Source organism: Patagioenas fasciata, chromosome 32, assembly GCF_037038585.1.
Source record: "Patagioenas fasciata isolate bPatFas1 chromosome 32, bPatFas1.hap1, whole genome shotgun sequence".
Lineage (NCBI taxonomy): Eukaryota > Metazoa > Chordata > Aves > Columbiformes > Columbidae > Patagioenas > Patagioenas fasciata.
The window spans coordinates 1,000,274-1,018,359 of NC_092551.1; the positions used below are offsets into that span (position 1 = coordinate 1,000,274).

Here is an 18,086-nt window from a genome sequence, read left to right on the forward strand (position 1 = left end):
GGCCTGATGTCTCCCCAGCATCCAGGCTGAATGGGGCTGAATCACTCAAAATGCAGAGTTACTGTAACAACCTGCAAATAAACTTCTGAAGAAGCCCCTGGAGAACGTGCCCTTCGTTACCTCCAATTTCCCAAAGCAATTGTATATATTACACCAATTTTAATAGCCAAAGTGCATCCCCAGCGCAGCCTGATCTCCAAGAGTGCGTAGGGTCAGACACCAGCCCGACGGGCGGGTTTCTGCATCCCAACACCACAGCACGGCTGCTTTGTCAAGAAGAAGATAGTTTGGACATCTTAGCGGTGATCATTTTTTTCTAAAATCAATTAATTTTAATTAGGTGCATTCTGGCTGCAGGAAATATTAGTTTCTGTCTGCTTATCACAGCATGTTTACCATGAACTCTATTAAAATGCATAAAAGAATTATATTTCAAAGAGGTGTCACCTATTACTAAGCCTATTAACAGCACCCAGGGTTTTCAATGGCATGTATTAAACAGACAGTTTTTATTCCTAACATCTAATTATTTACACACAAAACATAAAATGTATTAAAAGCAATGTAAAGCAGGCCATCTCAGCTCGATGGATCATGGCTCAAATCATTTGGGTTTCACATTTGTCATTACAGCTGTCAAGCTGTTATTTTATTTATTTCAGAGAAAAGATAGTGAGAAGAGCTGATGACTCAAAGAGAATAAGGTGAAACCCATCAGGTCCTAAAAAAAAGTCACTCTAAAGACACTCCAAGCCACAAAAGTTGTGTTCTTGATGCAAGCAAATGTAAGGCTCAGAGGGAAGAAAATCCACGTTTCACAAATCTGTAAGCAGTTTATTAACTTAACACCTGAACATCTCCCCTTCCTTCACTTCACAGACCCGACTCTCCCGACTCCTCTCAGCAGAGCTACCAGGCTCTGCCACGGCAACCAGCTGCGTCCCCAGAGAGCGACGGGGACGCTCTAGATATGGAAGAAATTGCTGCCCCTGAGGGTGGTGAGAGCCTGGCCCAGGTTGGCCAGAGAGGTGGTGGATGAACCATCCCTGGAGACCAGGCAAGAAAAATAAATAACTTTTTCTTTGCAGTCTAAATAACATTTAAAATTATACTAACTAGTGCAGCATAGCGACCCCTTTCTAGCTGTCCTGCACTGCTGGATGAAGCACCTGCTCTCCTTTCTCCTGACGTTCTTCTTGGGGAGCCTGGAGCTGCCTCAGCAGCGGTGACACGAAAACAATGACAAACACAACAACAGCGTGTGGGCCACAAACTCAAGAGTCCTATTTAAAGTGCCAATTTTTAAATCTGCTCTGATATCAGGGAGGGTTGACGAGAGGCTCCAGTCACCCCCTTGGCACTGCATAGAATCACAGAATCATTTCAGCTGGAAGAGACCCTCACGAGCATCGAGTCCAACCATACCCTAATTCTAGCATGAAACCATGTCCCTAAGCACCTTGTTTAAACACCTTTCAAACCCCTCCGGGGATGATGACTCCACCACTGCCCTGGGCAGCCTGTTCCATAGCACCGTGGTTGCCATGTGCGATAGAGCAGCTGCTGGCACCTGGATCTCTGTTAGGAAGAAAAATAGCAGAGATGGGAAGAGAGAAGGAGGGGGAAGCTGTGAAACCAGACTGGCTCAGGTAACCACACGCCAGCCAAACCCAAGGTAAAGCTGTGCCAAACAACCGTGCCAGACCAAGGCACAAAACAAACTCTTGCTGACCCTGCGCCCATCTCGCCGCCGTCATTCCCAACTCAGCCACAATGTCAGCACGTAACACACAAGGTGCATTTCGGTGCTTCAAGCCTGAAGTTTGCAGGGCTCTTTAGTGAGCTCAACCAAGGGTGAACATGAAAATCCCTCCCCATGCAAAGGAGCGAGGAGTTCACTGGCAGCGGAGCCGACGTGGAGCAGCAGGACACGCCGGAGCCCCCGCTGCTGTCTGGCTGTCAGGAGGAGAGAGCCTGCTCTTCCCCAGCTGCCACAGATCTTAATGTGACATGCTGCTTCAAAATCTTGTTAGAAATAGGAATAAAAAGCAAAATACAACCCTGCTGGGTCTATGATTATTATTTTACAGAGATGACAGATATAATTTAGAGCATAATACCATGGTAACCCTTTCAGATGGAAAGAAAGACAGCAGCAGGGCTTTCTCTGGTGGGAGCCAGCGGGGAATGTATTTTTAAAAAGCATAATCCACAACTCTGTCACTGCAGAGACCTGTCTGCTTTAATCAAGGGTAAATTGCTTGGAGCGTACCAATCAATTTAACTCTGCAGTGCATGGTGGGACCCAGAGGCACGAAAAGGTGCTGTACAAGTGCAAGACAAAGTAGTGTCGGACTTGAACCACAGACGGGACCCACTACAGAGCGAAAGTAACAGATAATACCTTCTGATGAGCCCAAAGGATTACAAAGGACTGAAGGGTGACCTTGCCCCTGCAGCAGTAACATCAGTAACAGTAAATTATATACTCACAACAACCAGGAGCCAGGCTGCCGTTCCTGCAGACCTTGCCTAACCCTGCTCCAGCCCCTTCTTGCCTGTCATCCCTGACTGTGGTTTCCAGCCCCTCCTCATATTTCCAGTGAAACGTGACAGCAAATTAAAGTTAGATTATTACAAATTATTACGGTACTTGCTGAGCCTTCTGTAGTCATTTAAAACCAGCCACGAGCCCAGGGGGCTGAAGATGGTCATAGATTTTGAGGTTCCTTGTTATTCTTTTTAAAAATCAGGAAGCAGCATCCTTCAGCCCAGACCCTGGTGTGTTCCCAGGTCAGCAGTGACCCGAATGTGTTTGTGTACTCAGCAGAGGAACCATGCCCAGTGCTGGCTTCCCCTCTTCATCCCCCTTCTTCACCCACAGCCCTTCTGCCAGTCGCCACCTCCCTGGAGACTCATGTTCCCCGTTGGGAGCCAAACCCCCCACAACACACACATTACGCTGGTGTCACATAGGACAGACCAGCTTATCTCTACTTGAGGGCCTGAACCAAAGTTTCACCCTTGGCCAGCTGACGCCAGACAAGCAGCAGCACTGAGTACAATGCTGAGGCATTTAATGCTGTCCAGCTGAAGGTGAAGTCCAGAGACAAAATCAAATTAGAACAGTGGATGAAAATCATTGTTCTGCAAGGATACATGGAATTTCTCACAGCCTTCCCAAGTCAACACAACTAGATGGTTTGGTAGGGGTCTGGAGCATCTTTCTGATGAGGAAAGACTCAGTGAGAGTTGGGGCTGTTGAGCTGGAGAAGAGAAGCTGAGAGGGATCTGATCAATGGATCAATATCTCAGGGTGGGTGTCAGAGGATGGACCAGACTCTGTTCAGTGGTGCCCAACGCCAGGGTGAGGGGCAGCGGGCACAGACTGAAACACAGGAGGCTCCATCTGAACATGAGCAGAAACTTGTTTGCTGGGAGGTGCCAGAGCCTGGCCCAGGCTGCCCAGAGCGGGTGTGGAGTCTCCTTCTGTGAGACATTGAAACCCGCCTGGACCCACCTGTGTGATCTGCTCTGTGACCCTGCGTGAGCAGGGCTTGGACTGGGGGATCTGCAGAGGTCCCTCCAACTCAACCAGGCTGGGATTATGTGGGATTCTGTAATGCTGAGGCATTTAGTGTTTTCCAGCTGAAGGTGATGTCCAGAGACAAAAATCAAATGAGAACAGTGGATGAAAATCATTGTTCTGTAGGGATACGTGGAATTTCCCACAGCCTTCCCAAGTCAACACAACTAGATGGTTCATCTCAGGAGAAACCTATTGTACAGCCAGGGCAGCCTGGAAAACAACACGGCTCAAGCAGTTCAGACAGGAACCCACACAACAGAAGAAGACACCTGTGTCCTTGAACAGCCGCTGGAACCCAGGCTGGATATCCTGACATGTTTCAAAAAGCATTAGAGACCCACACTTGGGCAACAGAGTGAAACCACACCTGTGTCCCTGATGGGGCGCTGGACACCCTTCTGGCCTCCACAGCCTCGGATGAACCTGGATATCCTCACCTACCTGAATCTGAGCACCTTGAACTGGAGCCTAATCCCACCTTAGATCTGCAAAGTGCTGATGTCTGACAAGAGGACAGTCACCTTGGACTCCTTTCACCTCCAGTGAATGAGGTGCTTCAGAAACACAGTTCCTCTGAGCTCTTCCCCGTGTTTGTCCATGAGGAAGAGCTGATGCACTACAGACAGAAATGCCCATTTTTCTCTGCTGGGGGAGAGGACGCGACTCGCCAGGCAAAAGGGAATCCCACTGAAGATACTCAGACCCCCAGAGACGATCATTCCAATCAGTCAGGACAAACATGAACAGTGCTTGACAAAGTCAATCCACTGCTGCCTGCCGAGCCTCCTACCCCTGGGTGTATAGGTTGCTCTTTTCCCTTTGGTTTCACCAATACCTGACAAATCTCTCTGGTATTTTGCCATCATTTGTAGTGAACACCTGGAGTCACCTTCAGCTGAACCCTCGCTCCAAGCAACGCAGACATCAGCCTGACCAGCTGGAGCCAGCTGGCAACGGGTCTTGGGTGCAGAAGGGAAAACATGAGAGCAGTAAGGACCTGTACCTGTTGAAAGGAATTATTGCTGACTTGATTTGGGGCCGTCTTCCTTGTTCTGTGCAACACTCACATGCGTACAATGTCCAAATTCATTAGCTGCAGCAATTAAGATACAAGTTCTTGGAGTGTTTTGTAATGAGGTAATTAGCACAGGACTCCTTGTCATAAGAGCTGTCAGGCAGTTTTGACAAAGGAAATCAAGCTGGGCTTCTAAGGTTGGTAGGTGCAGTATTAATATATAATATATTATGTATATAACAGTATGTATATAATAGTGAGATAACAACAGAGCCACTGGACAGGCTGCAAATGGAGCCATTTTAAGGACCTGTGCAGAGCCAGCAGTATCACAGCACAGCGGCAGCAAGTCCAGGGGCTGACCCCTCCACAGCTGCAATTTCTACGTGCTTTGTGCCTTTAACAGTTGTCATTGGCCGCTTGTATAACTACAGAACAGTCGGTAAAACAACAATCTCCCAATGCCCTTCACACACACAGCTATTGTGCAGGCGGTGTTTGATTGCTTGTCTGGGATTAAAAGGAATTTGAAAAAGGCAACATGCACCGAGCTACATCCACCAGTTCTCCATCTGCCCACAAGCTAAGGAAACTCACATGGCCCTAACCAGGAAAAGGGGGTTGTTTATTCCTTTATCTTTTTTTTTTTTTTCCCAGTTAGCATCATATCAAGGGTCATGGGCCATGGCAGACTGGAAGGTGGGTGGAGAACTGGCTGGCCCAGCAGGCTCCGAGGTCTCACTGGAGCTCCAGTGCTCCGCAGGGGCTGGTACCGGGGCAGGGGGTGTCTCCATGCGGGAGCCAGCAGTGCTCTCCCAGCAGGGCTGCAGCTGGCACTGACCACGCAGAACGCAAAGGGAAGGACCTTGACAGGCAGGCAAAAGCTGTGTGAGGTTCAATCCACTTTTGGGGCCCCCAGGACAAGAAAGACATTGACATACTGGAACGAGTTCAACGGAGGCCACCAAGGTCATAAAATGGTGGAGGACAGGACATGCAAGGAAAGGCTGAGAGAAATCGGTTTGTTCAGCTCGGGGAAAAGGTGAAGGGGAATTTTAATTCTGTTTCTATCCCTGGAGACATCCCAGGCCAGGCTGGATGGGGCTCTGAGCAACCTGAGCTGGTGAAGATGTCCCTGCTCATGGTAGGGGTGGCACTGGGGGAGCTGGGAAGGTCCCTCCAACCCAAACTGTTCTGTGATTCTTTGACTCTGTCTACAACTACCTAATAGGGAGTTATAGAGAAGACCGAGCCAATTTTTTTTGGAGGTGTATAGCAAAAGGACAAGAGGTAACAAACTGCAGGAAGGGAAATTCCAACTGAAATAAAAATATATCAGCTTCACCGTGGAGTGGGTTTAGTGGTGTGACAAGGGTCGGAGAGGTTATGGGAACTCCAGTCATGGAAACATTCAAAACTTGGCTGATCAGCCTGACCTGACTTTGAAGCTGGCACTGCACAAGAAGGGTTTGGACAAGAGAGTGTGAGCTAAATTATGAGTTTATGAAGACTGAATGAAAGTAACACATGGAAATGCATTCCCGGAGTCCAGAGCTTCTTTCACACTCAATTTCAGGAAGAAAATTGTGTTCCCGTAGGGACAAACAGGATATCAGGAGATCTCAAAAACTCAAGAATATTTAATGTGAAGGAATAATCAAGAATGAATCCAAAAGGTAAGGAAGGATTTCAAGAAAAATTGGACCACTATTTAAATAAACATTATGAAGCCCAGGAGCCAGACTCCCCCACTCCTGAAGCCACGTGATGAACAAAACAACACCTGAGCTCAGTCGCTGCTCCTGCCCCAGCATCCAGACCTGGCAGGACATTTCCTAATATCCCACAACCTGAGCACCTTTCAAGCAGGTTACAGTTAAAATTAAAGCTTCCCATAGAAATGCTGCTTTTCTCTCTCTGCCTTTCAAAGCACAGATTAACTAGAAGTCAGGAGTTAACACGACCCACATCTAACATCAAAAGCTGCTGATGTTTAGCTGAGCATAAGTGACAGGTCTGATTCTTTCTTGGCACAAAAGAGTTATTAACTTTTTCAAGGCCCTGTTTTTGCATTTCCCACTACGTCATTACTTCAGTTCTTGTGTGATGGACCAGACCACAAGGCACCAAACTTTCAGTACGTACTTAGGAGAACAGGTGTTAAGAAGGACAGCAACAAGTTACAAACCGGGGTTCTACAAGAGTTTATGGTGTTCCAAACCTCTCGATTCGGCTGCTGAGAACCTTCTCAAATTTTACTAATCAGCCTTAAACTCTGAAAGGCTCTTTGAGCAGTAATATCTACTGCTTCAAAGTATGAGATTTCAGGGGAAAAAAAAGTCTCTCCGTTGTTGGAAGAAAATATTTCTAAATCTGAACAACTTCCCCTTGGTACAGAACTGGCTCTGGTGGAAATTCAGTTTTAGCAATTAAGTCAAAGCTGGGTTTGATTCAATTATCACCTTTTTAAATGCCACCCTTCATGCACATACTGAGCATCTGACCATCAAGAAGCTAAGAGGACATGCCAGTACAGGCCAACAAGCTAAGCTGGATCTAACTTCAGGGCCAGTAACCCACTAACTATCCACCACCTGCTTCAGTACAATAAAATAATTTGCCTGTGTGGTGGAACAGTGCCATTAATCCCCACATTTACACGTGTGGAACTGAGGCTCCCAAAGATGAGCGCAGCTCCATCGCACTCACCATCAGTCATTTAAGTGCTGAAGTCAGAAGCCCAAAGCTCCCTTCAGCTGGTCCCTTCTACAGCCAGAGGGCGTTTCAACCCACCCAAACCTGCACATCCATCTGGAACTACTCATCCCTCCCCGCTGACCACAAGAGGCTGGAAAGTAACTAAGCTTCTCAAAGCCATGGGCAATGGTTCTGGAATCCATCCAAAACTAACAAGGAATTAAGGAATGGCCTAAGGTCACCCACTTTACTCAGGGCACACACGTGCTGTGTCATTTTTAGGTAGGAGACTGCATTCTGCCCACCAGAGCTAGAGGAACACAGCTCCGCAGCCTCTTGTAGCATCGGGACAAGCTCCAAGTCCCACAGGACAGCAACTGCACTTACTTGGAAGATATTGGAGAAGTCTCTCAAGTTGAAAATGTAGTGGAACTTGATGGCTGTTGGAAGGAATGTAGCGGCTACTTTCTGGTGCAGTCCCAGGGCAAGGGCAATCAGCTGCTGAGCTGATTTTTGCACAGCCCCCGAGAAATTTCCACTTGTCAGGTGCTGCGTTCAAATGGTGCTATAGATCCTGGACAAGGCATCCTGCCCAGGGATGGACAGCGCGAAGACACAGAAGTGACGCTGAGGGAGAGAAAGGAAGGCATGGAAAGGTCAGAGAGGTAGAAAAACACCTTTCAAGCAAAATGCCCTTGGGGATTTGCTGTGATAATCTCATCTAGGCTCCCTTTCCCATGAAATGCTGGACCAGATGATCTTTTGAGGTCCCTTCCAACCTGGGTTGTTCTATGATTCTCTGATTTGCAGTCCACCTGAACAAGGTTATTTCCCTCTCCCAGTTTGCCAGCAGAGCTCAGGTGGGAAGTGACATCACTCTGCTCACTAAACCAGGGATTTTCAACTGCATCTCACCAATGCTACACTGGAAGTGCAGTCCATTGAAGAGCCAAAGGGCTCTGAAGGTCCCACCGACCTCTGACAAAGCCCAGTCACTGTCTCTATTAAGAGCAGCCCCTGGAAGGTGCCATCTCCCAGAGGACCTCTTTACTAATTTGGAACTTGCAAAGTTGCCCGTGGGACACTTCATTTTAACTCCACACCTTGCTGAAGAGGAGCCAGGGTCCAAGCTGACTCTGGTCATTAGGTTTCTCCATGATGAAATGAATTTTGCTCACTGCTACCCAGTCCCTCCATCGGTTGGCAGCTCCCAAAAATCAAAGTCTAATGTTTAAGATCTCTTCCCAAATCTTCTGTTATCAGCAGCGCTTGAACTGCTTTTTGTTTGGCTTGGGGTTTTTTTGTTCGGTTAGGTTTTTGGGGGGATTTGGTTGGTTGGTTGGTTTTGGTGTTCTTTGTTTTGTTGGTTTTGTTTGGTTGCTTGGTTTGGGGTTTGTTGGGGTTTTTGTTGTTGTTGTGTTTTGGTGTGGCTTGGGTCTTTTTTTAGTTTTGTCTGTTTTCTTCGTTTGGGTTTCTCCCCCACACCTCTTTTTACTGACAGCTGCAGCAGACAATTCTGGAAAGCAGGCGGCGTTAATGCACCATGCTTCAGAGCTAAATACGAGCTAAATGAAGGCAAAATCTGCCTGTATGGACCAGAAGGTTGTCCTGAAAGTAGGTGTTAAGCTGGCTGGCAACTTTTGACTTCCTCCTCTGACGGAGCTGCAGAATGCGAGGAAAAACAAACAAGGGAATAAGGGACCCAGTTCGGTGCTTCACTATTAGGAATCACAGTCACTCGACAGATTCGTGCCATTTGTACTGATAAAACAACAGCAGGATCTGCCAGTGGTTGTCCTCTAACCTCACGTTTAAATGATCCACCCCAAAATAAACCCAGCGATGCACCTGCCGTTGTGCAGGGCTTTACCTGCAGCCGAGGGTTGATGGTGAAGCTCCCCGCCGTCGGGTTCACGCACGACACACACTGCACGTTCGTGATCTCCTTCAGCGACAGCTTGGTCCGGTCGTACCTTCGGGCAAAACACAAGCAGCAGCACAGTGACCACGGCCACTGCCTCTCTCAGTACGTGTCCCTGGGCTGCCAGAGGCCGCTTGTCTTCAGGGGGTCAAATTCTGCGTCTTGCCAAGATGAGGCCCAGGCCCAGGTTGCCGGCCTATCTGTACACGGCCTGGCACACGCGAGTCCTGCTCCTGGTGGAAATCCTTCAGCTTCAACAACCTGTAGCTAATATTTCTATCAGTAATAAGCACTGAGCAAAGCCCCTGGGCCATACTCTTCACTTGCATGGAAATGGCAGAAAACAGCAGGAGTGTCTCTGGTTTGATCCCAACCCGGGACAGGGTGTGAGAGACTACAAGGGTGACTCTCAAACACTGTGGCAAACCCAGCCCTGCAACACCCAGTCATGGGAGACGGGCCATCGTGAGCAGGTGAATGGTGATTTACATGTCAAGGCCGAGGTGACAGCCACAGACAAAGGCTGGGTGACACAGGCAGTGCTGTGTTGAAGGACACGCAGCCTGTGCGCTGACAGGCCCGACACGGTGTCAAGGCCCAGGCTGAGAGACCCTCCGGGCCTCCCCCATCTTCCACAATCACCCCCAGTGACGCCTGCACAAAAGCCCAGGTGATCCCGAGGGCTATAAACCCTATAAAACCTGTGCCAGCACGGGCAGGGTGCCACCCTGGGGACCCTTCCACCCACCGGGCTGACCACGGGAACCGAACCACACACCACAGGGTGCTGAACCCTGACTACAGACCCAAGCATTCCTGCATAGGAACTGGACCTGAGACTACAAACCCCTCAAACACACCACGGAGCCCTAAGGGTGGTGAGACCTTTCCTTTCCCTTTCCTTTTCCTTCCCTTCCCATTTCCTTCCCCCTTCCTTTCCCCTTCTTTTCTTCCTCTCTCTTTCCTTCCTATATTCCTATTTCTTTGCCTTCCTTTTTGTGAGTAATACAGTAACATAAGGTTTAGAGCCCCACTTGTGCCACAAAACTCTTTCATGTGAATCTTTTCGCTGCTAAACTGTTTATCGATTGAGCTTAAGTAACATAAATCCTTCTGCCACTGAGTCATTTGCCAATTGGACCAAGCTACAAAAAATAAAGTTCTTTTGTTTGTGGACCTTCAGGATTGTATGTACTTTTTTCCAACCCAGGGGACTGACAAATCTCAGTCACACTTCCCCCAACCATAGCGCCAGGTGGGACATGACAAGGGTCAGCAGGCTGCTGCTGCCGGGGGAGGACAGGGAGTCCTGGGCTCCCTGGTTTAAGAAGGACAAGGAATTACTGGAGAGAGTCCAGCGGTGGCTACAAAGATGCTAAGGGATCTGGAGCACCTTTCTTGTGACAAGAAACTGAGAGAGCTGGGGCTGTTGAGCTGGAGAAGAGAAGCTGAGAGGGATCTGATCAATGGATCAATATCTCAGGGTGGCTGTCAGAGGATGGACCAGACTCTGTTCAGTGGTGCCCAACGCCAGGGTGAGGGGCGGCGGGCACAGACTGAAACACAGGAGGCTCCATCTGAACATGAGCAGAAACTTGTTTGCTGGGAGGTGCCAGAGCCTGGCCCAGGCTGCCCAGAGCGGGTGTGGAGGAATTGAAAACCATTCCAGTGGTTAAAATTCAGACAGTCAAGAAAACACACCTTCAATGAAAATAAAGAAATAATGGGAAGGGTTATTAGAATGGAGTCGTGAGACAGGTAAACTGAGCCTTGGCAGCTAGGAAGTGTCAGGTAGTCTGTAAACCCTGCCGTACCCAACCAACGGGGAACTGGGGAGGGAATTTGCAGTTGGGATTAGGGGTGGATATAAGCAGTGGCTTTTTGCCCTGTTTTGTGTGCCTACCTTTAGGTGGAACACCCGACCTTGCAAAATCGTTAATAAAATATGCTTTGCTGAGAGATCCTACCTGAGCCTATTATATTGGTGAGATGATAACTTCCTGCATGCAATACAGTGCCCAGTGGGCACTGCTGAGCACATGGGCAGAAGGCCTCGATGTGTCTGGGAGGGGACCCATGGCATGCTGCATCCGCCCGCACCTCGCTGCATCCCCTGTACGTTGCTGCATCCGCCCGCACCTCGCTGCATCCCCTGTACGTTGCTGCATCCGCCCGCACCTCGCTGCATCCCCTGTACGTTGCTGCATCCCCCCGCACCTCGCTGCATCCCCTGTACGTTGCTGCATCCGCCCGCACCTCGCTGCATCCCCTGTACGTTGCTGCATCCGCCCGCACCTCGCTGCATCCCCTGTACGTTGCTGCATCCGCCCGCACCTCGCTGCATCCCCTGTACGTTGCTGCATCCCCCCGCACCTCGCTGCATCCCCTGTACGTTGCTGCATCCGCCCGCACCTCGCTGCATCCCCTGTACGTTGCTGCATCCCCCCGCACCTCGCTGCATCCCCTGTACGTTGCTGCATCCGCCCGCACCTCGCTGCATCCCCTGTACGTTGCTGCATCCGCCCGCACCTCGCTGCATCCCCTGTACGTTGCTGCATCCCCCCGCACCTCGCTGCATCCCCTGTACGTTGCTGCATCCCACCGCACCTCGCTGCATCCCCTGTACGTTGCTGCATCCCCCCGCACCTCGCTGCATCCCCTGTACGTTGCTGCATCCGCCCGCACCTCGCTGCATCCCCTGTACGTTGCTGCATCCCCCCGCACCTCGCTGCATCCCCTGTACGTTGCTGCATCCCACCGCACCTCGCTGCATCCCCTGTACGTTGCTGCATCCCCCCGCACCTCGCTGCATCCCCTGTACGTTGCTGCATCCGCCCGCACCTCGCTGCATCCCCTGTACGTTGCTGCATCCGCCCGCACCTCGCTGCATCCCCTGTACGTTGCTGCATCCCCCCGCACCTCGCTGCATCCCCTGTACGTTGCTGCATCCCCCCGCACCTCGCTGCATCCCCTGTACGTTGCTGCATCCGCCCGCACCTCGCTGCATCCCCTGTACGTTGCTGCATCCGCCCGCACCTCGCTGCATCCCCTGTACGTTGCTGCATCCGCCCGCACCTCGCTGCATCCCCTGTACGTTGCTGCATCCGCCCGCACCTCGCTGCATCCCCTGTACGTTGCTGCATCCCCCCGCACCTCGCCGCATCCCCTGTACGTTGCTGCATCCCCCCGCACCTCGCCGCATCCCCTGTACGTTGCTGCATCCCACCGCACCTCGCCGCATCCCCTGTACGTTGCTGCATCCCACCGCACCTCGCCGCATCCCCTGTACGTTGCTGCATCCCCCCGCACCTCGCCGCATCCCCTGTACGTTGCTGCATCCGCCCGCACCTCGCCGCATCCCCTGTACGTTGCTGCATCCCCCCGCACCTCGCTGCATCCCCTGTACGTTGCTGCATCCGCCCGCACCTCGCTGCATCCCCTGTACGTTGCTGCATCCGCCCGCACCTCGCTGCATCCCCTGTACGTTGCTGCATCCCCCCGCACCTCGCTGCATCCCCTGTACGTTGCTGCATCCCCCCGCACCTCGCTGCATCCCCTGTACGTTGCTGCATCCCCTGTACGTTGCTGCATCCCACCGCACCTCGCTGCATCCCCTGTACGTTGCTGCATCCCACCGCACCTCGCTGCATCCCCCTATGCCTCACTCCATCCCCCACACCTCGTTGCATCCCTCTGCGCCTCACTGCATCCCCCTACTCCTCGCTGCAGCCCCTTGTGCCTCCAACGCTCCCTCGCAGCTCCCTCACCCTCTATCTGCCTGACTTCCCTGACACCCACAGCCCAAGATTTCTGCCTCCGCTCCACTGTCTCTGTTCCTCGGAAGCTTTTGGCAGAGCTCAGGCATGCACACAGCTGAGGAGAGTGGAAATTGCAATGCGTCCCTGCCCTGTATTCCCTGTGGAGAGATGCAAATATTCATGTCCCACACAGAGCTGCTGGCTAAAGTGTAAAACACACCAATCTCCTTCCAAAACAGTCACTGCTTTTCCTTCAAATCACCTCTGCCTAGATAATGGTTGTTTGCTGCTGCCTGACAGAAGACAATGTTAGGTGCTCACAGCAGGGGGGTTCACCCCAGCTGAGGCCAAATCCACAGCCGCCTCTGCTCTCAGCGTCGCGGGGCAGCAAGGCCGAGCATCGCGCTCCCCTCGCAGGCTTTGCACTGGGACCACAGTCACAAGCCACAGCAAGAGCAGAGCAAAGCTCCTCTCAACCCAGCTATGAGTAAGCAATCAAGCGGTATTAAAGAAGCGATGGACAACGTCCTCGGACACACGGTGTGAACTGTGGGGTTGTCCTGTGCAGGGACAGGAGCTGGACTCGATGATCCTTGCGGGTCCCTTCCAGCTCAGGACGTTTTGTGATTCTAAGTGAATTTGTTTGCTGGGGACAGGGGAAGCCCTGAGGGTGCTCAACTCTCAGTTCACCCAGAGCCTCCCAACCAGCTCTAGCCCAGCAGTATGCAATGGGAAGAGGGACCCACGCTTTGAGATTCTCTCAAACCCACTCCCCAGCACTGGAGCTGAACAAAAAGGTCTCCGACAACCAAGCCCAAGCAGGCTCCTACCAGTGGCCGTAGTCCAGGTGCTGCCGGATCAGCGTATGGGGCTGCACTGTCCCGTAAGCGTCCACCTCGGGCATGTTGAGATCATCAATGAAGTACACGAGCTTCTTGGTACCTGGAGGGCCATAATTCCTACCAGCCTTTTTCTCCAGAGGTTTCTCAAGCAGACCTGTAGGGAGGCAGAGGTGCAAAGCTCATCTACTGGGAGAGCAACTGCTGCAAAATAAAAATGATTTCTCAGCCCAGCTCAATGCTGTGCTGTGTGTAGCTACAGCGGCCCCTCAAGGAGCTGAGATGTCCCCCAGCTGCAGCTGTATGAGGAGCAGCTGAGGGGCCTGGGGGTTCAGCTGGAGAACAGGAGCTGAGGGGAGACCTTCTGATCTCTGAACTGCCTGAAAGGAGCTTGGAGCCTGGGGAGGTCGGGCTCTGCTCCCCAGGAACAAGCGCCAGGAGCAGAGGAAATGGTCTCAAGTTGCACCAGGGGAGGCTGAGGCTGGATCTGGGGAACAATTTCTTCCCCAAAGGGCTGTGGGGCATTGGAACAGGCTGCCCAGGGCAGTGCTGGAGTCACCAGCCCTGGAGGGTTGGACAGACGTGGAGATGAGGTTCTCAGGGACTAGAGTGCTAGAGCTGGGTTACGGTTGGACTCGATGATCCTGAAGGTCTCTTCCAACCAAACTGATTCTATGATTCTACAGTGCAGCTGGGAGCCCTGCAGGGACCCTTGGTCAGCACTTTGGTTTGACTTAAATCAGAAAGCTCTCAACTCTTCCTTCCAAACAAAAATACAACAAACTTCGTCTGCTACAAAACATGTCTACCTCAGAGCAAACAAGAGCTTTTCATGCAAGATAAAGCCTTTTGAATCTCTTCTGCATAATTTTTTAAACGAAATCTTGCTTGCAGAGGTGGCTGTGCCAGAGCAGTGAGCATCCCCTGCTGCCTGCCCCGGCGATGCGGCAACTGCAGCGTGGCCAGGGCAGCAGGCACTGGGCGCTGCGATGGAGAAAGGGAGATGGATGCTGTGGGCACAGAAGCCCACGAGCAAAGCTGCTGGTTTTGTGAATATATGCATCTTTTACCCTGTTAGACAAAAATAGGCGATCTCAGGGCCAAATTCCTGGACATCTTCAGAACAACCAACATGACACTTTTATTTAAATGCATCAAATAATCATAAGTTCCCTGATCTTCTCACCAGCGTTACCCAACCCTCCAGATAATGTGACAAGACTTAATTCCAACACGAGCTGTCAAATTACCACCTAGTTTCAAGTAGGGTCACGCACACGCAAAGGAAAGCACGGAGAGAACAGTTTCGCATTTCAAAGCCTTGGAAGACTTTAATTTGTTTTAGCAGAAGGCTGGGGTCATATGTTGCTCTAGCTCATAAAACGTGGGGAATATTTATAATCCTGGGCTGATATTTAATAAAAATCACCCCACGTCGCTGCACATCATGTTCTATAGGTTATTGATTCCTCTGATTGCAGCCCAGGCAACCTTTACTGTCTCAGTAAGTGGAAAAGCAAACGGAAGCAACGCTCCTCTGCCCAGACCCCGGGTGGGTTTTCTGCCCTGTGCTTACTCGAAGAATTTGTTTCATTAGCAGTTTTGGGTTGGCAACAGACCTATAAGGTGCTATAAAGCAGCACACGGTAAGTAGCAATTCTTTGTAATTAGGGAAGACTGGCAAATGTAAACGGGACTGGGAGTTTTTTTAAGCCATTTATTATCACGTGCAAAAGTTGTTAAGGAAGATTTATATTCCGTTGGTTTGTTTCAGATCACAGACCTTTCAAAACGCTGGGTTTTCCTGCTTGGGTGCACTGCAGACAGCTTGCCTTGCTCACCACTCAAAACGCAGCTGATTTCTTGTCACAGGCAGTTGCTGCACAAAGGAATGGATTGTGCTACGAAAAATGATGAATCTTTCCTCAGCGGAGCCTCTCTCCCCGTTCAATAAAACCACAATATTTGAAATTTCTGGTAGCAAGTTAAATTAAGTGTTTCAAATAAGCATTTAATTTAAATTTAATTAGTCCCTAATTAACATATAAAATCAGCCCTTTTTGAGGTTAAACAAGTACGCAAGAGATTCATCACACTGAAATGCAATTACTGGGGATCAAGTGACATGTTCGTGGAAGTGGTATTTTAATTCAAAGCCGTATCTCACAATAATAATAAGGGGCGGTGTGTCTGTGTGAGATCCTGACACATACTCAAACCAGCACCTCAAAGAAACAGTCTGGACACCTCGTACCTTCTGGTTGGTGAGCAAGGGAGAGGGAAAAAAAGAACCCAAACAAAAAAAACCACAAGATTTATTGCAATTTCTCTGAATGACAGAAGTCAGGGCTACATCTGATGGAGGGGCAGAGGCCCAAGAGGGCACGAAGCAGAGCGAGGCCCAGGGCAAATGCCACAGAATGTGGTATTTAGTCACAATAAACTACAGAAAATCCCCAAACTGGCCCCAGGTTCAGGCAGAGAGAGTGTTGGGCTCCTTTTAACCCCTGTGCACACGGCGCTTCTGGAAGCCACAGGATGCAGGGATGGGTTGAACAACAACTCTGCTTCCCCTAAGGGCTGCATCTTATACATCTCTGCAGCAACAGGCACCTTGTCTAAGGAACTACTGGAACTCAGGTTAGGATCTTTTTTAAGTAAGAAAAAATCCAAAATTACTTTGTGCCCATGTTTTACAAATTTAAAGATGTGCCTGCTGGGGAAAAGAATAAAGCAGCCAAGTGACAAACTACACAAAAAGGGACAAATTAACTCTAAAAAATGAGCAGCAGGGATCCAGGCCAAGCAGTATAAATCATGCTTCTCAATGCAAATCTCACCACCACATCTTCATCCACACACAAGACAACTTGCTCCTCTGTGCAGGGGAAGAAAATCACTGACTCAGCCCACAGCTCATGACCAGGGACACGGTGCCAGGTCTGCCTGTACAAATAACACCTGCACACACTCGCCCATCCAGCTGGAGACAAACGGCTGCACATTCACAGAATCACAGGATCCCAGGCTGGTTGGGCTGAAGGGACCTCTGCAGATCCCCAGTCCAAGCCCTGCTCACGCAGGGTCACAGAGCAGATCACACAGGTGGGTCCAGGCGGGTTTCAATGTCTCAGAGAAGGAGACTCCACACCCGCTCTGGGCAGCCTGGGCCAGGCTCTGGCACCTCCCAGCAAACAAGTTTCTGCTCATGTTCAGATGGAGCCTCCTGTGTTTCAGTCTGTGCCCGCTGCCCCTCACCCTGGTGCTGGGCACCACTGAACAGACTCTGGTCCATCCTCTGACACCCACCCTGAGATATTGATCCCATTGATCAGATCCCTCTCAGCTTCTCTTCTCCAGCTCAACAGCCCCAGAGCTCTCAGTCTCTCCCCATAAGAAAGAATCTCTAGGTCCCTCAGCATCTTTGTCCCCCACCCAGGCAGCTGGACAGACAGACAGACAGACAGACAGACAGACAGACAGACAGGTCAGCCCATTTAGCAGCTCAAGGGCATTTTGCAGAGACCCCAACACAGGGAAAAAAGCAAAGGGGCACCTGGGAGGGAGGAGGGAGACTGCAGCCATCACACACTAGCAAGACCCAAAACCCTTCAGACCTGCCCCAGAAAGCTGCCGTGACTCCACGACACAGCCCCAGGTGACACAGCGTGGGCTGAGCCTGTGCTGTCACCTCTGCGAGTGGATCAGTCCCACAGGGCAACTTTAAACTCTGACACCTTCCTTAAAACATCCGCAGTGTCGGGAGCCCAGCAGAGCACAGACAGGGGCTGTGATGCTCATGGCCGTGAGCGTGTTCGCCCCAGGGCCACCTGGCCAGGAAAAACCCACATGGTGAAGGTTAAAACCTTGGTCTCACTGGTGCTGGTCCTGTAGAGGGAGTAAAGGGATTTCAGGACACTTGGGTCAGACCAAACTCCATAAAGGAAGTTATTTTGGTTTACAGTGACCCACAGCTGTTGTTCAACTCAAAACAAGCAAGGTTGTTTCATTCCTGATTAATAAATACATGTAGAAAATTATCCTCTCTCTTTAGGTCAACTGAAAGTGAAAATACCATTCCAAAATGAGTCACTTTTCAACAATTCCCTCTTTCTCTTCATCTGTGAAAAGACTACACAGCAGAACTGACCTTATCCTGGTCTCAAACTTCATCTTTCACTGATGTGCCAAAATCCTCATCAAAGATATTCTCATGGGCTTCCCCAGGTCAGAGCCTCCCAGGGTCAGCAGCCGTGTCCCCTGGGGC

At 50.6% G+C, this 18,086-nt stretch overlaps 1 pseudogene; it reads right to left on the reverse strand.

Moving 5' to 3' along the window:
* Window positions 1-18,086, reverse strand: part of LOC136110807 (dynein axonemal heavy chain 9-like) — a 141,041-nt pseudogene that overhangs the window by 39,868 nt on the left and 83,087 nt on the right.